Source organism: Balaenoptera borealis (genome assembly GCF_965194805.1).
Source record: "Balaenoptera borealis genome assembly, chromosome: 8".
NCBI lineage: Eukaryota > Metazoa > Chordata > Mammalia > Artiodactyla > Balaenopteridae > Balaenoptera > Balaenoptera borealis.
In genome coordinates this window covers 82,554,889-82,580,119 of record NC_138865.1, presented here as the reverse complement: position 1 = coordinate 82,580,119, position 25,231 = coordinate 82,554,889, and the positions used below count along the sequence as shown (strand labels likewise).

At 35.0% G+C, this 25,231-nt stretch overlaps 1 pseudogene across 1 annotated transcript in view; it reads left to right on the top strand.

The window, feature by feature from the left end:
• Window positions 1–375: 375 nt before the first annotated feature.
• Window positions 376–25,231, top strand: part of LOC309633108 (ferritin light chain pseudogene) — a 90,246-nt pseudogene continuing 65,390 nt past the window's right edge. The window contains exon 1 of the transcript XR_014249589.1: window positions 376–3,391. The product of XR_014249589.1 is annotated as a ferritin light chain pseudogene (transcript). The remainder of the gene's footprint in view (window positions 3,392–25,231) is intronic.

Genomic DNA, 25,231 nt, shown 5'->3' with positions numbered 1-25,231 from the left:
TCTTATAATAAAACAGTTTAAAAAAAAGAAAAAAAACAAACCTCAACTACAGTTGGATATTCTCATAGGAAGACGAGGTTAAAATAAGTAGCAGCGGTTCAAAAGCTTAAGCAGTGGTACCTAAATTGGTTGCATATTAGAATCATCTGAAGCACTTTTCAAAACCCCTCACACCGACGGTTGGTCATCCTAGACCAATAAAATCATTTTAAATATCCTCAGACGATGCCAACGTCTAGCCAGAACTAAGGACCAGCGGACTAAGCAGAGGGGACGTTCCTACGTTCCTTGCTCCAGCCCCCGACCACCCTCCAACCATTCTTCCAGTCGCAACCTTTAGAATCAGCCACTCAGCTATCCTCAGCCTCCAAGACAGGCCAACACCGTTTTTTGAGCTTAGCTCCTTATCACTGATCAACCATGAGTTCCCAGATTCGTCAGAATTATTCCGAGGTGGAGGCCGCCGTCCACCGCCTGTTCAACATGCATCTGTGGACACTTACCTCTCTCTGAGCTTCTATTTCGACAGCAACAATGGGACTCTGGACGGTGTGGGCCACTTTTTTCGCCAGTTGGCCGAGGAGAAGTGTGAGGGCGCCCAGCGTCTCTTGAAAATGCAAAACCAGTGCTGCAGCCACGCCCTCTTCCAGGATGCGCGGAAGCCTTCTCAAGATGAGTGGGGTAAAACCCAGGACGCTGTGGAAGCCGCCATTATTAGGGAGAAGAACCCGAACCAGGCGTTTTGGGATCTGCGTGCCCCGGGTTCTGCCCGCGCAGACTCCCACCCCTACGACTTCCGGGAGAGCCGCTTCCGGGACGAGCAGGTGAAACTCATCAAGAAGATGGGCGACCACCTGACCAACCTCCGCAGGCTGGCTGGTCCGCAGGCTGGGCTGGGCGAGTATCTCTTTAAAAGGCTCACCCTCAAGCACGAACAGGAGTTTCCAGAGTTCAGCGGCCTTTGAGGAGCCCCTCTGGCGTCAGAGCTTTTCCTGAAGGCCCTCTCTGCAGCCACTAAGCAGCTTTTTAACCACCCTGGAGCTCTCTCCCAAGCCTTGGACCAAATGGAAACAATAAAGATTTTTGCAGGAAAAAAAAAAAAAAAGCGCCTATTTGAAACACAAACAGAATAAAGAGAAAAAAAGAAATGTGTATATATATATATATATATATATATACATATATATATATACACATATATATATGTGTATATATATATATGTATATATATATATATATATATATATATATATACACGTTCTTTTAACATACGAATTGCTCCCACTTTATCTGTGTGAAATAAGTTTGTTCCCGTTATTGGGCTGGTTCTCAAGCTTTGCTGCTCATTTGAATTACCTAAAGAGCTTTTTTAAAAAAACATTGGTGTCTGGGTCCCAGCCCCAGAGATTTTCATTTAGTAGGTCTAGGGAGGAGCCTGGGCACGGGGAGGGCTCAGAGATCCCCAGGTGATTCTAATGTGCAGCAAATTTGTGAATCACCTCTTGGCTTCAATCCAGCTAGTGATCAGATATTAAATCTAAGACACATGGGCTAGTGTGTGAGCTCTGTTGCTAGGTGTATTCCATTTTCTTCCTCCTGGAAGATTCGTGCCAGGGAAAATGATTGATAGTTGTGTTACTTCTCTGAAATGGATTGAAATTTCCAATTAGCTTGAACAGGGGAGGGTGAACGGGTGAATGCAATAAGGTGTATCATTTATGTATTGCCCTATGTGTATGGCTAGAAGCTTTTGCAATTGAGATCTGCTCTACTCTTCATGCTAATGGTAATGCTTGTCCTCCTAATGCAGCTGTAAACTTTATAAGCCCCTAGGTACACAGCATCACAAAATATTTACCCCTCCCCACTGGCCCACTCTCAAGCTTCACTCCCCTTCCCCAATACACAAATGTACATCAATGCGCTTGAGAGCAATATCAACATATTGACCTTCAATTCTGCTTTGCAGCTTCCCTCTTATCAGGAGATGTCAGCATTTAGTGCAAGGACAAATGCTTGCCTCTTGGTGAGTAATGTGGACAATGCCTCCAAGAGACAAATAGCCCTCAGGTAGGGGGAAAAAGTCTTTCAAAAAGGTTGATGCCCAGAGGAGGCATTTTCAGTCATCTCAGCTTAGAGGTCAAATATCCAAAATAAAAATGGTTAAGAAAAAGAAGAAGAAAGGAAGAAAGGAAGGAAACAATTTTCTTATCTCATTGTAATAAGGCAGTTTTCCTTAAAAAAAAAAAAAAAAAGACTTAAACCTTAAATTCTCTTTCCTAATCAAAATGTGCTTTTCCATCTTTAGACTATTCCTCCTATATCCTGTATTATTCATGATGTTTGATTCTTGAAATAGCACATGGCTGAAAACAGAAGCTAACCTCTTGTCCACTGTGAATTAAATCTTCTTTTCCTAGGACCCGTCTACAATGTACAATTTGGGGTTTGCCAACATAATTATTTTCTCTGAAATAAGTTACAGCGTTTTGCCTTTTCAATATATAGTTATACAACCTATTGTTAACACAATATAGTTAATATAGTCAATATAGTAAATACAACTATAACACACATGATATGATGCCACTTTGGTGATTTTCTTCATCCATGTAATTCTGAAATTTGACAGTATATTTTTCATATTCTAATGAGCTGAGTATTACCTTTGCAAGGATAGAAAAATAAAATAAATTCATAATATTCTTGTGTGGTTTGTCCCTGGGGTGGATTACCATAATGGGGGGATATTTGAGCCTTTCCCCAAGTCATTAAAAAATCTCCAGCAAGCAGCCCCTTGTCCTCTCCAGGGAGTGGGGGAAAGGATCTTTAATCATAATAATCCTGGGGGGAGAAATCTCGGAAATAAGACATCTGCTTCTGTGCCTTGTTGTTTTGCAGAATAGCAATGATTGCTTTAGCAGCTTCTATTGCCATATGTGTACAATAAGTAAATGAACATAAAATTGAATGAACACATAAAAGAAGGATAAACCCACCCAGCTTAACAAATCCACTCTCTCACCTGCTGTGCCCTGAAACATGAAAAAAAGAATCACTGGATCATAAGGATTAATAAAATAACAGTCTCTGTTAACAATATTGACAGGAGGTATAAGGATAATTTGTCTGATGTGGGACCAACAGCTTAACTGCTTAATTCTTAACCCTGCCCTCTTCCACCACTTCTCTCCTAATCAGGGAATAAAAATTACCTATACATTTGCGTTAGAAGAAATCAAAAGTCAGTAGTCCAAACATTTTTTTAAATTTTGTTTTCTGTCCAGTTGGAAATGAAATACATGATTGAATTTTCTTCATCATTCATATAGTCAACGTGGAAAACATTAGGGCCGTGACTTTCAATATAGTAAGAGAAATTTTTAAATTGGTCTTCCCAAACCACTAATAAGGTAACCGATATTGTATATAATGCTAAAATCTTAGAGACTGAGTTTGAAATTTGAAAAGTTCTGAAAACATTAGCTAATTTCTCCTTATCATATTTCTCATGCCTCAAAGCTGGGTATTACTTTTTTAAAACAAATTTATTTATTTTTATTTTGGCTGCGTTGGGTCTTCATTGCTGCGCGCGGGCTTTCTCTAGTTGCGTCGAGCAGGGGCTACTCTTTGTTGCGGTGCACAGGCTTCTCATTACAGTAGCTTCTATTGTTGTTCCACAACTCTATGGGTTCCTTTTTAGGTCCTAGGAAGAACCCTAGAAATTAGTTCATGTAATTATATGCTTTTTCAAAATTGTCAAAAGTGAGATATTTTAACTTCAATCAGGTAAGACCAGCGTCTCTTTCTTTGCCAATTTTCCCTCTATCATATTCCGCTATGTTGGATCATATTGGAATGGCCACAGGCTTTTTTGAAATCTGGCTAAGGAGATGTTTTAGGTGAGGCTATTATGTGATTTTCAGACACCACCATATGTAACTGACTATAATACTATCCCATTACAGGAATAACTTCCAGTACTCTTACTGACTACTCTACTGACTTAACTAGCACAAGACACAGAAGCATAAGGACAAAAACCACCTTACAATATAGCCACGTCCTGCACTTCACAGCTCTCAAAGCATGTGCATTTGAAGAAGAAAAAAAGAACTGAAAAGTATAAAGCCAGAAGCTATTCTGTGGAAAATTATTTCAATCATCAGGCATGTGAAAGGTAAGTCAAAGATTCCGTTCTCATCAATGATTAGTCAAAACAGAAATTTTCTTCGTCAAGAATATACTCCATCAATAACAGAGTGTGTGTGTGTGTGTGTGTGTGTGTGTGTAATGGAATGGTGTGAAAGAGTATTTTATCAGAATTCCTGTAATGCACAAACCTATAGCAGTACTGAAATCAGTAATGCATTTATAATAGTAAATATTTAGGAAGAAGTAATCCATAGAGATTTTCTCAAATTTAACAATGAAAATTAATGTGACATTATCAATAATAAATTGTGAAACTGAAATAAACTTTTCTAAACTATTACTAACTAAAAGCAAATTCTAATCAACCATGTTAAAAGAAATCTATGTCTATAAACTACAAAGTTTATTTCTTAAATTTTTATTTCTAAAATACATCAACTGTCATATGAGGAAATTGAAGAATATATAGCTAAAAGAGTGGGGGAAAAGTTTTATAGAGATACATGGCAGTAGTTAATTTTTAAATGTCATTTTTCTAGATTTTGTGATACCTATAGTATTGATATTTGACAGCATTTAAAAAATTGTAATTTGAAGATTTGCTACTTCCAAGTAGAATAAAATATTTTGAAGCAAAACAACATTTCCACTGAGAAAAACAAAAACAGCCAAATAAAATAGCCAGCATTCAATCAAAAAGTTCTAGACATACCAAGAGATAGAATCATATGACTAAAATTCTAAGAAAAGAACAGATAATACAAAAATATATAAGATATTGTGTATCTTTATCAGGAAAAGTCTTTATCAAGAAAAGACTTTAAAATCATCAGAATTAATATTATATTTATTTGTATATTTTATTTATATATAGATATTTATATTTTTATATGTAGAACTTAAAGCCCTAGTTAAGGCAGTGACAATAGCAGTAGCAATGGGAGTGAAAAGAAATGGTTATATTCAAGCATATTTTGTCAGTAAAAGTCCAAGATCAAATGTCTGACTGCATACATGGGACGGATAGAAAGAATGGGAAAAATCAAAGTTAACTTTAGAGGTTCTAGTGAAGATGGGGTTGCCATCACCCAACCCAAGGGGTTGGGATCATCCCCAAGGTCTAGGAGACTCAAAGGGAAGGTCATGGTCAGAGGAAAAGATAATTGGTAGGAAAATAAAACTCCCAGTATCTCCATCTCCTTATACCAGCTTTGTTCTTCTTCTCATATACATAGCAGCATTTTATTCAAGGGGAAAGTCATTGATCTGATTGGTCAAATTAAACAACATAGTTCAAAGTACATTTACAGTGGGTAGTTCTCCCACAATTTAGAAAGTCATGTTCACAATTTCCCTCTTCATACACCCTGGAACACATTGGCCATTCCTCCAAAGTTCCACTCCATACAGTGGACCAGAGATGACGTTAGCCCAGAATTGAGAGCTTGGCATGAGATGGTGTCAGCCCCACTTAGAGCTCTGGCATAAGTTATAACCCAACCCAGCTTTACAGAGAGCTCTGCATGGAATCTTGGGAGTAAACTCAGCCATAATAATGTGATTCTGTTTTTCACGTGGCTTTCTTCCTTGCTTAAACTTTCCCTGGCCACTCTGACAAACAAACGTTCAGGCATTCCTGGGCCACTCACTAAATTTATTCCATTTAATGTCATCCAGATTCCCAAGAAAATTACTAACAATAAGGAGGGAAATTTGGAACATTGTGAGTTTTAGATGCCTGAAATATACAGGTAATTGAATCCAGTAAGTAGCAAATTATTTGGATCTCAAACATGCCAGTAGAATAGCAGACTAAGCTCAATTTAATGTACTCTTACTGGAGACACATGTAAATTCTGGGTGAATTTTGAAAAAGTTAAAAGCTCATAGCTGAGATTAAAAGAAAGAAAGGGGGCTTCCCTGGTGGCACAGTGGTTGAGAATCTGCCTGCCAATGCAGGGGACACGGGTTCGAGCCCTGGTCTGGGAAGATCCCACATGCCACGGAGCAACTGGGCCTGTGAGCCACAATTACTGAGCCTGCGCGTCTGGAGCCTGTGCTCCACAAGAGAGGCTGCGATAGTGAGAGGCCCACGCACCGCGATGAAGAGTGTCCCCCGCTTGCCACAACTAGAGAAAGCCCTCGCACAGAAACGAAGACCCAACACAGCCAAAAATAAATAAATAAATAATAATAAAAAAAAAAGAAAGGAACACCTGCATGTTTCAGAAAGTAACAGAGACATTACATCCAGAGAAATAAGAGCGGACTGATGTCTATGGGTTCTGTTCCTTAGTATAGGCCTTATGTAAATAGGGGCTGGAGCTAGAAATCTAACATTACCTTGAGGCCAGGAATTTAGACTCAGGACGGAACAATATTGAGAAGTTGGTACAGATATCCTACAGAAATTTCATGAGGAACTGCTTAGTCCATTAAAATGGCCAAAAGAGGTGGTGAGGAAGATTGGTATCTCTTTAAAACCTTCAGGTAGAAAAAACATCAACACCTCTGAAAAGTAGGCCTGTCCTTCCCAGAGTTGTGATGGCCAGGTTGTCACTAACCTGTAAGGCCCTGTATGAATCAGAAACTGCAAGGTGAGTAATTCAAAGAAAAACAGGTGCAGGATGGGTATGGCAATAAATCCTAGGACCCCATCAGAGACAAAATTAAAACCACTCTAAAGGGAAATTTTAACAAACCAGAGCAGATAGTATCCTAACCAGAATAGAATAATAATTCTGAGGAAGTTACTTTAGTTATTTAAATAATATTCAATGCATTTCCATGGCCAGGCCATTTTGAAGAATTCTAAAACATATACAAACAATTCACTTACATCTTATATATCCCACCATCCAGAGCAAAATTCACTTAAGAACTGTACTGGTGGAAACTGGGCAGCACTATGGAGAAAATAAAAAGGTGTTTACCATAAAAAAAGTGAAGGTAAGAAAGATAATGTCTAATTTTTAATTATCCTGTAGTTTATTTAAATCTTTTGGAACCCTAAAATAGAGAAAACCTAGGAGGAAATGAAGATTTAAATATTTAGAGATTTATCAACTCATCTATAAAAGCTTTATTAATCTCTTCCTTTAGTAACATTCCTGAGAGGTATAAATGTGTCTAGTGATAGGGTTGAATAAGCCTGAGAGAATTTCAATTGTTTACTATTCTTGGTCAGCTATTAAGACCTTTCAAGAGCATCTCCATTTTCATGGCATCATCCAACAAAAAGCAGGATATTTTACAGAAAGTCCTGGTCCACTTTTTGGCTTGCTTTTGTGTTTATGTTTTTGTTTTTTTCATATTGGGTGGTACACTAGGCTACCTATTGCATACTCCCTCATTCATGCATGCATTCATTCGAACAATATTTATTGAGTTGAGATATTTAATGAACACTCAATAAATGATGCTTAGATGAATGAATGCGCTTTTTATCAAAGTAAGTGTAAGTACTGAGAAAAATTACAGAATGTATGATCCCAGCCCCACAAAAGCTTATAATTGTGTTGAAGATATAACATATGCTGATGAAATAACTAATATATCATATTGGATAGTTTCTAAGTTCAAAAATGAGTTTTTATAAATAATCAGAGCCTAAGGAGGACAAAGAAGGGACAGTTCATTAGGGGTTGAATATATCAATAAATGTACATTTGAGATGAGATTTGAGGTTGACCTTAAAGAAAGAAGAGGACTTAGATATATGAATAGGGAACAAAAAAGGCATGGTGATAGCATGTGCATAGATAGTGTGGCCAATATTTATGCTCTTCATTAAAGATAGTCATAGATAACCCAAATGTAACTGTTTCCATGGGTCCATTCTCAGTATCCAAACAAAATGGCAAATCCTATCTTAGTAACACTAATGAATAACACAGTCTTTAACAAAGAGATTGTGAAGGAAAGGGGAAGAGAAAGGCTTGCATCCCACAGCACACAACAAAACTTATTTAATTATTTGTTTAATTTTCTCCCTCTGCAAATTTCCTCTCCCTCTCTCTGCACATCTCTCTTCTCCCACATCCGGCCATACTCTACCAGCCATCTTTCCAGATCTTTCCAGAGCTCTCCATCCTAGTTTCATTATGCCACAATTTAAACATCTCACAGGTCTCCAGGATGCATCCCCATCACTTATTCCACAAAGACAAACAAAGGACACTTCTCAGGATCACGTTTCTTTGAGGGAAGAGGTGATGAGGAGTGATTATAAATAATATAAGGTGGAGAGCAGTGACTTAAAATACCATTTTTCCTCTTAGAATGTGAATGCAGGGAACTTTGGGAAACTAGAAAATCTAGAAAGGATTCATTGATAATTATTTATTTTCAATGAATAAAATAAAATGTAATAATAAGGCTAAACTCTGACAGATTAACTTTTTCAAAAGTTGCTTTCACACACCTTCACTATTGGGATGTTTGATAAACACATCTTTCCTTCTTTACTTTTTTCTTTCTTTGCAGATACTGGCACCAAACTTTCAAACAATAAGGACCTTCCCATAAGTCCCTTGCCAGGCAAGATTAAGGTATAACAATCCAAACAGATTTTTGAATAAGATAACTGGTTGAAAGCACAGGAAAAGAGCTGGGTTGCTCTTTTTCAACAGTCATATAATGAGTAATACGGGAATTGCTTTAAAAAGTCTCTCTCCCTGAGGGGCTAAGGTTAAGATTAGACCTTTTGAGGCCAGAAGAGCAAAATAACTACAACAATCCACATATTTTCAAGAGCAGCTCTTTGGATCGGAGGGATTGATTTTTCCCACTATTTTTTCAGCAACCCAACTGGTGTCTTTATTAAATGACATAAGAGAATACAGTGTGGCTGAGAAGGCTTAGATTTCCTTAGGCCCAAGTCAGATATTCTCAATTTACTGTCCACTCAAATTAAAAAGAGAGTTTTACAAGAGGAAACTGGATACAACTGAGTGTACTTTTATTTCAACCCTTTACCTGAATTTTTTGTTTTGTTTTCAATTCTCCACTGAAGTGCCTACATTAATAGATTTTTAAGAACATTTCATTAAGTTGAAGTATTCATTCAGTATATTCATTTACTATAATTTGGAAAAGCCAAATCATTTAGCCAAATTCATTTCTATATTGCCACAGCAGTGTATTGTGAACTAAATGATACTTGGCAGTTCTTTACTCAGATACTAACTCAATTAGAAGGCAGAACAAGGATACCTACCAGTCAGGGAAGGAAAGGTCACTTAGCCTCTGTAGCTGTCTTAGGTCTCTTATCATCACATTAACAAATTGAAGACTAAAAACCATATGATCATCTCAATAGATGCAGAAAAAGCTTTTGAAAAAACTTCAATATCCATTCATGGTAAAAACTCTCCAGAAAGTGGGCATAGAGGGAACATACCTCAACATAATAGAGGCCATATATGACAAGCCCATAGCTAACATACTTAATGGTGAAAAGCTGAAAGCATTTCCCCTAAGATCAGGAACAAGACAAGGATGCCCACTCTCACCACTTTTATTCAACGTAGTTTTGGAAGTCCTAGCCACAGCAATAAGACAAGAAAAAAATAAGTAAATAAAAGGAATCCAAATTGGACAGGAAAAAGTAAAACTGTCACTGTTTGCAGATGGCATGATACATAGAAAATCCTAAAGACACCATCAAAAAAACTATTAGAGCTCAAAAATGAATTTGGTAAATTTGCAGGATACAAAATTAATATATAGAAATCTATTGTATTTCTATACACTAACAATGAACTATCAGAAAGAGAAATTAAGGAAACAATCTCATTTACAATCGCATAAAAAAGAATAAAATACATAAGAATAAACCTGCCTAAGGAGGTAAAAGACCTGTACCCAGGAAACTCTATGACACTGATAAAAGAAATTAAAAATGACACAAACAGCTGGAAAGATATACCATGGTCACGGATTGGAAGAATTAATATTGTTAAAATGACCATCATACCCAAGGAAATCTATGGATTCAATGCAGTCTGTATCAAAACATCAAGGGCATTTTCCACAGACCTAGAACAAATAATTTTAAAATTTGTATGGAAACACAAAAGATCCTGAATAGCTAAAACAGTCTTGAGAAAGAAGAACAGAACTGGAGGAATCATGCTCCCTGGCTTCAGACTGTGCTACAAACCTACAGTAATCAAAACAGTATGGTACTGGCACAAAATGTAGATCACTGGAACAGAATAGAGAGCCCAGAAATAAACCCATGCACTTATGGTCAATTAATCTCTGACAAAGGAGGCAAGAATATGCAATGGAGAAAAGTCTGGGCTTCCTTAGGGATGGTTTCATCTATTAATTTGTTTTCTTAAATGGGCCGTACTTTTCCATGTCTTTGTATGCCTTGTGATTTTTTTGGTTGAAAATTTGGCATTCAAATATTATAACGTGGTGTCTAGGGAAATCAGATTCTCCCACTTTCCCAGGGTTTTCTGTGCTTTTGATTGTTGAAGGCTGTAGTAGTCTGTTTGTTTAGGGACCTTTCCAAACTATTTTTGCAATGACTGTATTCCTTATCGTATGTAGGCACTGAAGTCTCTGTTCCTTTAGTTCATGTTTAGCTGATGTTTTGACAGAGATTTCCTTGAATTCCTGCACCTAAAACAAACAAAAACAAATATACACACGCACATCCACATGCACACTCAAAACCACACACCTCTCCCCATTTTGCAGATTGCTGGATCACTCCTTCAACATTTAGCTGACCTGCACTGAGTTCAGGGTTCAGCCCAAGGTAAACGCTTAGAGACTTCTCTGGTGTTTTCAGAGCATGCATCTTATCTTGGGTATGCATGTGGCTTTCTTAATTTCTCTGTACACATGTGTACTTTTTGTAAGTTCTAATTTCCCAAAGAATCTCCCCCAACTTTTGCTCCTGGATCTTATGTGGTCTATGGTATTTCAATTCACAGTCTTTTGCCCCAGCCATCTGTGCTTTGTTAGTTCACCTTGCACTTTTTTTGAACAATGACCACTGCTTTCCCAGACTATGTTCCAAGTTAGGTAAAACAGAGATAAGCATCTTGTGTCAGTCCTTCAGGTAGTTCCCAGACAGGTTAGAACAGATACACATAATAATCTGAGAGTAGGGACTCTTCTGCTCCCTCCTGAACCAGGATTGAGGGTCCCATACTAGGAACATGGTCTGCTGCTATTTTAAGACTGTCATTGCATTAAGACTCCACCACTTTAAGACCATCACTACACTAAGAGTGGATGTGGCAAAGGCAAGTAAAAATGCCACAAAGCTTTCCTGCCATTTTCAAATTGCCTCTTCCCTGGTTCAGTATGTGTTTTGTTGCTGTAAATCTTTGGCTGATTTCAGGACTAAGATAAACTCAAAGAACCCCACAACAAGAAACAGTATAATCAAACTCTCAGAAGCCAAAAAACAAAGAAAGAATCTTTTCTCCAAAAGGAGAAAGAAAAAAGAAATTCATTACAAAGAAGCGATCCTCAAAAAGATTAATAGCTAATTTCCTATCTGAAACCACGGAAGCCAGAGGCCAGACATATTTAAAGTGCTGAAAGAAAAAAATTGTCCACCAAGAATTCTATATTTGGCCAAACTGTTTTCAAAACTTAGGGAGAAATTAACACATTCCCAGATGAACAAAGGCTGAGGGAGTTTGTTACAACTTCCTACCACTGCCCTATAAGAAATGCCAAATTGAACCTTCATGTAGAAATGAAAGGACACTAGACAGCAACTCGAAGCTGTATAAACGAATAGAAATCTCCAGTAAAGATAAATACATGGGCAAATATTAAAGCCAGCATTGTGTTATTGGCTTGTAACTCCACTTTTTATTTCTTACATTATTGAAAAAACAAATGCATAAAGTAATCATAAATCAATGTTACTGGGCTCACAACGCATAAAGGTGTAATTTGTGACAACAGTAATGTAAAGAGGAGGAATGGAACTGTATAGGAACAGAGTTTCTGTATGCTATTGAAGTTGGTTTCAATTCAATTTATATTGTTTTAACTTTAGAATGGTAAATGTAATCTTCTTGATAACCACAAAGAAAATATCAATAGACTATATGCAAAAAGAAATGAAAAGGGAATCAAAAGAGTTCACTACAAAAAAATCGACTAAGCACAGAAGTCAGTAATGGAGTAAATGAGGGGCAAAAAATGCATAAGACATACAGAAAACAAGCAGGAAGCTGACAGAATTAAGTTCTTCCTCATCAGTAATTTTTGAAAAAGTAAGTGGATGAAGCTCTCCAATAAAAACATAAACATTGGCAGAATGGAGTTTAAAAAAACCCATAATCCAATTATATGTTGTCTGCAAAAAACTCACTTGATATCAAAAGACACAAGTTGGTTGAAAGTTAAAGTATAGAATAAAATATCCCATGCAAATAGTAACAGAAAAGAAAGAAAGAAAGAGAGAGAGAGAGAAAAAAAGAAAGAAAGGAAGGAAGGAAGGGAGGAAGAAAGAAAGAAAAAGCAAGAAAGGAAGAAAGAAAGAAAGATCTGGGATGGCTATGCTAATATCACACAAAATAAACTTTAAATCAAAAACTGTCACAAGAGGAAAAGGAGGGCACTATATATTGAAAACAAGTTCAATCTATCAAAAAGATATAACAACTATAAACATATATGTACCAAACAACCCCCAAATATATGAAGCAAACATTGACAGAATTGAAGGAAGAAATAGATAGTTCTAAAATAATAGTTGGAGATCGATACCTTGCTTTCAATAATGGATAACACATCTAGACAGAAGATCAGTAGAGAGGTAGGGGGACTGAATAACACAGTTAACCAACTAAATCTAACAGCCATATATAGATCACTCCACTCAACAACAGCAGAGTACACATTTTTCTCAAGTACACATGGAACATTCCCCAGGATAGACCATACGTTAGGCCACAATACAAGTACCAATACATTTTTAAGAAATTGAATCATACAAAGTATCTTCTTTAGCTACAGTGAAATGAAGATAGAAATCAATAACAGAACCATTGATAGCCATTTCCCATCATGCCTGCCACACATAATATAAAGCAATGAAGGGAAAAACCTGATTTGCTATTTAGAAAAGTGGGAAAGAGGACATACCATTAACACAGAGTGCGTGCTGTTGCCCATTTTCAGGGATAGAAATAAATTAGCATCATTTATTCATTAGTGTGTTAATTTCTTGGTCAATCATTGGGCAGCCAGTGTTGCTGCCTGATGGGAAGATTTCCTATACTAAGTATTGAGTGGAGCCAACCTTGAAAGGGACATTTAAAAGGATTACACTGTGATGGGCTTCGCAGTACCCTTCCTCCTGTGCCAGTATTTAGGCTGGGGTATTTCCATGGAGTGTGTACAATCATAGGCCCCAGGTCACCAGAATTTAGTTTGATTTGTTTTGTTAATACATTCCCTGAGTGCTTTGTCTTTTGTATCCTTTTGCATTTACTTCATTCTTTATTATCACTGCGAAACAACTTTGTTTTCCTGTTCAGATGCTAAAAAGTGGCTATCAATACCTCCTGAGTTTTACACATCACAGATCAGTTTTATATATCAGGGTCAGAGACAGCAACTATTTCCAATGACTTTGAGACATACTTTGAATATGTGATTAACATGTTCAATGTTGAAATATGTGTCAAGCTCATTATACTTGCTCTAAAAGGTTTCAAACTGCAAAGATTTTAAAATCTTTATCTTTGAATAGTTTTCCTGTGCTGTCCCTTGGTGTCAGACTGTTAATGTGCAGTCTGGCACCTTCAAAGAATGTGGCTTTGTAACCAATTATTTACATGTTGTTTTATCCACAGAGAATCCTAAAGTCAAAACATACAACTCAATTAACTACATTTCCTCCTGTTCACATTTCCCTCATCTTTTCTTCATCTTCTGTCTATGTTTCCTTGGCCCTGTTTATATTAAGTGCTTTTGCCATTATATTTGATTGTGTGTATTCTGGTGAGTTACCACAATGCTTTATGAGACATGATAGGATATAAATGCATGTAAGTTATATATATATGTATACACATATATATATACATATATATGTGTATACATATATATATAGTTTGCTTGAGTGCAGTGTTTTTTGTTTTCTGTACTGAATTCATTAGCATGGGTCAGTATAAAATTTAGCATAGGTCGATATGTAATTTGTAAACTAATAATATAAAGTCTTAAAAGTAGGAATTAAGTCTTTTAAATTTAATTATTTATTGTAAAGAGCAGAATAGCATACATAAACAGGTGCCTAATGAAAACCTGTATTCTAATTTGGAACTCTCATGAACACCTATTTGTTTTCTTCTAATGGTATGATAGTAGGCCATTTGATTATTTTTATTTTTATTGCTTTAACTTTAGAACAATGAAGTATTCGTAAATTTTAAAAAGTATTTTTCTTTATTTGATGCGGGTGGGATACTGGAGAAATGAAAGGTCAAACACCTATTGAGGAATCCATACTTGTCTATATATTGTGCACTTTTATTTCAATAACTGATTTAAAATTCCTAAAAGGATGCTATAATAAGTTATTATGCCATTTTACAGACTGAATTAAGTGAATTTCAGGGAGGTATGAAACTTGCCTAAGGCTATCCAGTTGCCAAGTGGTAGAAGTGAGAATTAAATCCAGGTATATCTATTGCCAAAGCTTCTGCTCATCTCTTTACATCATCCACTTTTAATAGCCAATGCTTTCCTGCTTATAAATATGACTGAGGTTTCCAGACAGTCAACATTGCTTTTTAATCAGATAGAAAAATTACTGTTGATTCTCTAAAGACATATTCTTTTTCCATTAAGTGACTTTAGCTGTTCAAATAATACTTCCAGACAGTAGTAATCATACAGTTGGAGACTAAGAACAGAACTCAGGGATGTGTCTAGCAGTCAGTAAAGACCAACTGGGCTCACTGATGATATTTACAGTCATTTCCTCTAGACTAACTTAATCTTATTAATAAGACCCTAATACTTCACAGTATTGCCCTTGCCTGATTGTTTGTTCCTCTCCCTCTATCACTCTCTCTTTCCCCATATTATTATTATTATTGACAATTTTTGGTGAATTAAACTCAGGGATTAGTATCCAAGAGTACTAGTCACAAAAGCAGAGAATCCTAGATCACACCAAAGGAAGAAAATAGAGAAAAAGTATAAATTATATGAATACACACACACACACATACACACATGTACCAACTATATGTTGCACTTCTCCAAAATCTATTCAGTATCTGCACATTTATTGTGTATTAGCAGTAAGGCTAGAAATGAGCATAACACTCTGTTTACAAGATATAGAAAACAGACCCAAATATGGAAATTACTAGCAATGAGAATGGGGAAGAAAGACTATAACAAGGAATGTAGATGTTATTTTTGTTTCCTAGCTACAATGCCAAATATTGAACTTTCAACTTGAGACAAGGAGGCCATAAAAACTTGTATTAGTTTCCTAGAGCTGCCATGACAAAGTACCAGAGACTGAGTAGGTTAAACAACAGAAATTTACTTACTCACAGGTCTAGAGGCTAGAAATCTGAGATCAGGTGTCAACAGGATTGATTTCTTCTGAGGTCTCTCTTCTTGGCTTGTAGATGCCATCTTTTCCTTTTGTCTTCACATGGTCTTCTCTCTGTACATGTCTGTGTCCTAATATTTTCTTTTTATAAGGACACCAGTCATATTGGATTAGAGCCCACCCATTTGACCTCCTTTTACCTCAGTTACCTATTTAAGGGCCTTATCTCCAAATACAGTCATATTACGAGGTATTGGGGGTTAAGACTTCCACATATTAATTTAAGCAGGACACAATTCAGCTGATAATAGAAGATAAGAGTAATTTAAGCAAGTAAGTAACTATTTTTTACAGTGAGTTGCTTAAGGATATGAATTTACTCAAGAAAAACAACAAGAAGAAATTACATAACATTGTACGTTATACAAAGATATTAAATTAATCATCATAACAACCTGTGAGATGGGCATTAAATTAGACTAAGCAAGATTAAGCAACTTATCCAGAATTGTATACTTAATACTTTCCAGAATTTAAACCAGGTATTCTCCCAGTTCCATTCTATGTTATACATTCATTTCATTATTTGAAATGAATTTTGAGTCTTCATTTTGCTTAGTTTTAGAAGTTATATGGGGATAGAAAGGAGTTGGATATTTTCAGTGACATTCACACACGAGGAAGGAAATTGAGTCCAGAAGCTTCAGTGATGTTTCCATGTAGAAGGCTAACAACAGAACCAGAAACACCGTTATCCTTTTGGTTCAGTGATCTTTCCCAAAGCACTACAAGAATCAATTTTAAGAAGCCCAATGTTTTCCAGACTTTCACCAATGGGCTCTGTAGGGTCCTCTAATAATATCTAAGAGACTTCTTAGTTTCACATTCCAAGCCACTTAAGACCAGGAGTTCTGATTGTTCTTTGTGAGGAAATCAAGTGACAATCATAGCTGGTAATTTAGGATAGTTTCTTCAGGGCCCAGGCAAAACCTAATACACAGTAATAATCATTGTTAATTGCATCTTTGACAATGATTAATCAGGTATCAAAGAGCTGTATAAATTGGGAGAAATTATGGTCAAAGAGAAACATAGGCCACAAATATTTAATTAATGCTCAATTATTTATGAGTTTAACTTTGGTTAAGCTAATTTTCCTTCTTCTAGACAATTTCCAATTCATCTCCACAAAGAGACCAGAATAATCACCTTCCAATACAAGATTTATTGTGTTCCTTTAATTAAAAGCCTACAGTGACTTCTACATTCACTCCACCAAGTTTTGCTATGAGAGAAAAAGTAGCCATTATATTTTGTCTTGAATTAGATATGCCACCATACTTTACTTAGCTCATCCTACTGAAAGCACTTTGAGGGCAGATCCTACAGTCTTGTCTTACATCCTGTACAGAATCAAGCCAAGGGAATCACACATAGTTATAGCTGGAAAAACATTTGTTCTGGGTTGATATTTTTAGCCTTTAACACCAAGACTTTATCACCAAGACCTATCTTTACAGTCTCTAAGCAGAAGACCTTCTTGCCTTCCGTTTTCATATTGACTAGGAATGTAAAGGGAAGAACTGAGAAGTAGCCATAGTCCGTTAGCAGCCAGCACAGATAAATCATCTACGGAGATACTGTTTCTTTCAAAAGATATAAACATAAGAGGAAGTCCTAGAGTTTGAAACAATTGTGCATAAATAAAATGCCATAAAAACCTAGAAATCCAGATGCAGATCAGTAACATACTGGTTAAATAAGCTGTTATGTTCATGCAATGGAAAAGTGTACAGACATTAAGAACAAGATACTCTTTTCTATGAGATTCTCTTTTCACTGAAATCATCAGTACTGCAAAAACAATGTTAAATAATAGTTTTTCGGGACTTCCCTGGTGGTCCAGTGGTTAAGAATCCGCCTTCAATACAGGAGGCGTAGGTTCGACCCCTGGTCGGGGAATGAAGATCCCACATGCTGTGCAGCACAGCCAAAAAAAAAAAACAAAAAACAAAAAAAAAAAACAAAAAAAATAATAGTTTTTCTTTAACATTATATCAGACATCTTCATCTTGTCCTGCATTTATTGCCAGTGTTACTAAAGTTTATCATTTACCTCTTTCTCTTTTAGATATATAATTTTTTCTTATTGTGGAAGCATTCATCAATTCTTATTTTACTATTTCTTTTAAATTAGAAATGAATATTGAATTTTATAAAATATCTTTGGGGGATATTTCTAATGACTGTATAGTCTTGTTCTCCTTTGACCTTGTTATATGGTAAATTATATTTTGTTATTTTATATTATGCTATTTATTATATATTGTATTATGTTTACTAATTACATTTATTATATTATAATTACATTATAATTAAGGTAGCATTTTGTTTCAGATAGACAAAACAACCAGTGGAATAGGAAGCATCTTAAGATTAGATTCAAGAGCATAAGGGAATTGAGATTAAAATAAAATTGACACTTTAGATCTGTAGCAAAAATTATTCAACAAAAGTGGGAAAATATGGCTATCATTAATAAATTTTAGATATAGCAACTAGTTAAAAGTAAAAAAATAATGAAACTCTAAAAGTATCAGAAACCTGGGAGACTTGAAATAAATTATTCATGAGGAATACCTTTCTAAGATACAAAGAAAAAAGGATACATTTAATTATATAAGAATTAAAATTTTCCACATGGCAAAATGTACTACAAAGATCAGAAAACAAGCAAAAGAAATTGGGAAATATATTTAGAAATAGATATGCTTTCTTTACAACTTTTGAGAGAAGCACATGTTTCTTTTTCCTTTAACCTGTTATGTGGGTATTAATCTATAATGTAAATGCATGGTTCCTTTCCTTTAACCTGTATTGTGAGATTTCATCTATATTCTAAGCGTGTGGTTCTTTTCCTTTCATCTGTAATGTGAGTGTCAACATGGGGCACTGTTTCCAAGCACAGACTTTGGATGTTCCTGTATGGGTCCCATCACTGACCATCCACAAAAACTTGCAAATGTTACTTTACTTTCCTGGGTGTTAGAGTCATACCTAAGAAATGGAAGCAAAATAGAACCTTCCCCCAGGGATGATAGAAGGTTTAAAGGAGTAAATATGTAAATGACTTAGGACAGTGCCTAGTACAAGAGAGATCAATATAAGTACTTATCAATTTTTTAAAGAGACAAATGAAAGAAATAAAATGTAGTGATTTAAATCTATTGATATATATTCTTGACATTAAACTACCTTTTCATTCATTGGATGACCTAACTTGGTCATGCTTTTTCTTACTCTAGTGAACTTGGGTAGCTAATATAATAGTTTAAAATTTTTGCTTTTATATTTACAAGTAAATTTGACCTGTAAATTTCTTTTTCCTTACACTCCTAATCTCTTTTCAGTATTAGGATTATATAGACTTCATAAGATGAATAAAAGAGCATTCTTCCTTTGCTACTCTCTAGAAGTTTTTCTTTATGAATACTGATGTTATCTGTTTAGTAGAAGTTTGATAGAATTCACCTCCCAAATGATCTGGGTGAGTCTGGTATTTTCTTGGTGAAAGATTGTAAACTATTGACTTAATTCCTTTACTGGTTAAAGAACTCCAGCTATATATTTCCTCTTGTGTCAGTTTTGGTAAACTTTAGGAGCTAGGAAATTGTCCACCTTACATAAATGTTCAAACTTACTGGCATTTCATATATTCTCTGTTTGTACTCTCTGCTATAACATTGTCCTGATTCTTTCTGTATATTATTTACATATATTTTTGTTTTTTTTAATCAAAGTGTGTTTTTTAAATCTTTTCAAAGAATATTATTTTGACTTACTAAATCACCTCAATTTGATACTTTTTTCTGTTTTATTAAGTTCTGCTCATATCTTTATTATCTATTTTTTCTATGTTCTCAAGGTTTATTGTTTTGTTCTTCTGATGTTAATTAAAACACTTGGTTATTAATTTTAATAAATCTTTTTAGTTATAAATATTTGAACCTTTTTGAAGATTCCACCTTAGTTGTATCTAAGGGTCAGCTCCTCCACATTGTTGCTGGCCTAAGCCTTAGTGCACCCTATAGCAATGTATATATTGACATTTTTTCCCCTAGACTTTCTGTGTTTTGCTACTTCTCACTTTTCTTTGAAGAGAAGCCCTTTGAAATATCCTTTACTTATTTTACAGCCAATAAGTCTTTAAAATAATGTGTATTTTTTAAGATAAATCTACTTATATAATTAGGCAGAAAATCTGATGTGCCATATTTTTAAAAACAGCATAATTTCACTCTTCTCCATGATTAATCTGCTGTTTTACACAACCTTTGAGTTTTTAGCTTTATCAATGACATGTACTTTAAAAAATTTTTAAAGATACTACCCAGTCTTTTAAAACATCCTTGTTCCTTGTTTCAGTTCTAGTTTTATGTATATTTTCTGCCTTGCATCTGATAATTCCAACATCTGATGGATGGCCTTGGGAATCTAATTCTGGTATTGATTGTTTTTGCTGATTCTCTCCAATTGTAGCTGATTTCTTCATTATTGTGTAAATTTAGATCATGAGCTCATGTTTAGCTAAACTTTATCTGTGGGAATGCTATAGGCCTGGATTGAAGTTCTACCTCTCCAGAAAGGGTTTAGCTTTGTGTTTGGAATACCACCTATTTGGGAGCATTTTAAGTTAATTTCTTAGCTTCTGTTTGCAAGACCACAAATAAATTTGCAACCCAAACACTGTGAACACAGATCTGGGGTTCAAAATTCTCAAGATTTCCTACTTGTTTCCTACCCAGAGCAGCGGCCAAGAGAATTTGGTCTTAGTCTCCCTTTGCCAGCAGATATTTTTTCTACTGGCACACCCTTTCATTAAAGGTGAAGCTAGGGATAGGTTTAGTTCTAACTTCCCATCTAGTAGGGATGGAGTCTTATCTCCTGCCTCCCATGTGGTCATGGCCATTTAAAAACAAGTCTCTATGTCAGGTGTGTCATTAAACTATGGCCTGTATTCCAAATCCAGACAGGTGCCTATATTTTATGGCCTATGAGCTATGAATAATTTTCACATTTTAAGTGGTAACATTTTAAATGGTTACCTAAGTACCTAAATAATATCCTCAGTTTTGCCTCTTTGGTCCACAAAGCCTAAAATATTTGCTATCTGGCTCCATAACAACAGGACTGCCAGCTTCTGTTCTAAGCTATCAAGATCTTCAATCCACTCTTAATATAGCTATAACTCTCACACATGTACCACCCTTCTTTCATGGGTCCTGGAAATTTCTATTGCACACTTCAAAAATCAACCACGCACTTAAAAATAAGTTGTTTCCGTTTCACCTAGCATACCGAACTCTTTTCTTTTAGGAGAGTTTTTCAAGTAATCTTGCCCACCATATTCTTCAGAGCTTCATTAATAATGGCAAAAAACTAAAACAGCTTAACATTCAACAAATGGGAATTGTTCATAACAATTATAGAAGCACATACAGTAGAAAACTATAAACTGTTATTGAAACAGTGAGACGTAACTATTTTTATTCTTAGAAAACTATGTTTATTTAGGTCCCTTTTGTTTAAATAAGTATATTTCTGTGTATGTATGTATATAGTCATGCATTTATATACACATACATTATTTGTATATTTATATAAACATATGAAATACATACATATACACATACCTTTGATTTATATTTGTATACATACACAGGAATATAATTATATATATCATATATTTATATACATTGAACCGAAAACTGGTAGTATACCTATATATTATGTATAAATGTGTGTATATGTGATGTGTAGAAAAACAGGTTGAGAGATATGTAAGCATGATTTAGACAGGGTTCAAGATTTTAAAAGTAGTTATGTGTAGGTAGTAAGATTATGGCCCATTTGATTTAAAATATTGCATGTTTTTACATCAGTTGTTATGATGGACAGATTCCTATGTAAATAAAATTATAAGTAGCTATACATACTTGTATGTGTAATGTATAATTAAAATATATATAGTTTTATATATGTATTATATTTATATTATATAATTGTCTTATAATAATACATTATATATTGTGTTACAAAGACTATATTAAATATAATGTATTATATCAGATAATAATTATATATTTATATATTGTGATGTAATTATTTTATAATCAATATATGATATATCATATTAATATTATGAACATATTAAACATATAAATACATTACATTAGTCATATATATTTTGTATATAATATATGCTATGCAAAAATATATATTAATATAATACATAATTGTTATACATTAATATAAATATTAATATATTACATTTATAATCAATATAATATTTAATATTGGTATATTTATATTATATGTAATATATACATAGCTAATGCTCTTTAAAGCCATCCGCTACAAGAAGCAGAATGATACCAGGAGTATGGCCAAAGCAAATCCTAAAACTATAAGATTATTTATATTCATTTATATGTCATTTTCCTGGAATCTGCATCTGGCTATTAAAGAGCACACACAGCAAAATCACCAAAAAGTGCCCAGGAGAACATGGAATCCTTTATTTATTGGAACCTCAAAGGAAACATAGTGCTATTCAGTCCCCCGTCAGAGAGCCAAGAGCAAATCTTGAAGCACCCAGTAAAAGCCAATTCAAATAAAAAAGCTTTTACACTTAAACTTGAAAAAGTTAAGTTCCCAAGAGACCCCCTACATCAACCACTGAAGCTCATTTGGCAGTAAAAACAATAACATTCACAGAACAACAAGAAATCTAAAACAACAGTTGTTTTACCAAAAAACAAAACAAAACAGCTAATTAGTGTCTTTCCTGTTTGAAAGAAGGGGGTGGGAAGTGGGCAGAAGACCTGAGAGGAAAGACAAAAAGAAAAGGAAAAGGAAAATAAAAGTTTCCAGTTTGACAATCAAGCTGTCTTCTGCATCCATTTCGTCCCAAGACCACAAAGCCAATGTGGAGGCTTTTTCCTCCTTTTCTTTTCATGAGACTGATCACAACCAGCACAGCAGATTCCATCGAATTAAGGAATGCTGTTGCCTACATGTGTGAATGAGCTGTGTGTATCAAGTACTGAAGTAGAGGACACCTAAAGTGAAACGTCCTCATGAATGTCCATGTGGCTGAGCAGGAAGTTAACCTGTCATAGATGTGCTAAATCAGAATAGTTGGGTTTTATTTTATTTACTTTTCCCTGGACTGTGTTGAATGACTATCATCTACAAGTTCAGGCTACTTTTTGCTGAGGATTAATGCACTGGGAGAGCTGAGAGAAAACTGAATAGTAGGGCTGTCTTTTTCTTGACCAGTTCGCCTTACTTTCCCAAACCCAAAGTCTTTCCCTAATTCTTTCTCCTTTTTATTGTAGTAAAATGAACATAACATAAAATTCACCATTTTGATCATTTTACAATTCATTGTACCATTCAGTGGAATTTAGTACTGTCACAGTGTTGTGTAACTATCACCACTGCCTAGTTGCAAAACATTTTCATCACCCCAAAAGGAAACCTACACCCATTTTAAGAAGTCATTCCCTATTTCCCTCTCTTCCAAACCCCTGGCAACCACTAATGTATAATATTTTCTGTTTCTATGGATTTGCCACTGCTGGACATTTCCTATAAATGGAACCATACAATATGTGGCCTTTCGTGCCTGATTTCTTTCACTTAGTTGCATCCATGATGTAGCATGTATCAGCAATCCATTCACTTTTATGGCTGAATTCCCTGATCCTGTTTTCTTCATACTGTTTGAATACAAAATTAAAAATATGTTGAGAGTGAAGCTCTGTTTTAATGGCACATCTATGAGGCCAATTCATTTAAAGAAGGTGAAAATGGAGATATTGTTGTGAAATGATCATCGTTGAGAAGCCTCAGCCAATTTGATAATGAAAAGTTTGGGAAATGTTGCAAAAAATTATTTGCTTTATATTAAAAGCCTTTTAAACAAGGATTCAGAAGATTGTCTTTTTCTTGAAGGTAACTTAAATGAGTCAGAAGAAAATAACTGCCCTTTAAAACAGATTTTGAAAGGATTCTATTTATTCTTAATAACAAATGGGAGTACAGGTTGTTCATATCCAAAATGGACTCCCTGTCCAAACACTGTTTATCATTCTAGCCACCACTATCGAATTATATTTCTTGAGAGTAAGGCAGCTTAATTTCTGCATATTACTTTTTAAAATTCATCTATCAAATCCATTAATACAGTATAAACAAGAGAGGTTCGTGTTTAAATGCAGTTCAAATATCAGGTATAAAGAACCCCCAGTAAGAAAAAGAATCCTGTATCTCTTGCCAGAATGTTGTCAGCTCTGGGGTGCTTTGCTAGCTGAAAGACACTTTTATTGTTAAGAGGACAGAGGTTGTTTAAGAGGGATGAGAGCCAAAAAATTTTAAGTACTTGTATGTGTTAAGAACAGTGCTAGGCTATCTCATACTCTATATCAGTCAAGGCTCACCATTTTACATATGTGAAAAGAGAAGTTAAAAGTGTTTTAGTAACCTACTGAAAGGCACGCGACCAGTAAATCCAAGCAAGAATTCAATCCCAAATCTATCACACTGAAGTTTGAGCTAATTCTTGAGATTAATAAAAATAGCACTAAATTAAAAGTTCAGAGATATTTTTTATTTCATACTCTTTCACTAATGCTCTTTGAAGATGAATCATTTCATTTATATGGGCCTTAGTTTTCACAACTATAATAGTTGGAAGCTTGACTAGATGATCTCTATGTAGTCTTCCAATTCTAAAATGTTCCATTAATTTGGATTCCTACAATAATTGCCCTTGCAATATATGCGTGCTGCCACCAAGCGGCAGTAGAGAGTACTAGTTCCTTTTTTATCCCTAGTGGGGAGTGTATTTTGACATCAGACTTATCCGTCAATAGTACAACCTGTTAATATAACTATAAAATAACAAAATAATCTGGTATTATTTCCTGTGAAGCAGAAGCTTTACATTGTGTCTATGAATCGTATCAGAATCACCTTTAGGTTTTTAAACATAGTGGAAATCCAGAACCCATTGAATGAGAATCTTCAGAGATGGGACTTGGGCATCTGGATTTTATTTATTTTTTTGCTTCTGCAGGTGATTCTGATATTCAGCCAGTTTTAGGATAAACAAACAGAAAGTGTAAAACCCCCTTCCACTAACTGTTGACATTTTATAACTAACCTTTAGTCTGATATACACATACACATACACATTCACATTCACATACACATACAGATTATGGGCATGCCTTGTTTTTATTGTACTTCACTTTATTGCACGTCGCAGACATTGTGTTTTTTACAAATTAAAGATTTGTGGCCACCCTGTGTCAAGCAAGTCTATCAGCACTTTTTTTCTAACAGCATTTGCTCACTTTGTGTCCCTATGTCACAATTTGGAAATTCTCTCAATAGTTCAAACTTTTTCATTATTATTGTATTTGCTATGGTGATCTGTGATCAGTG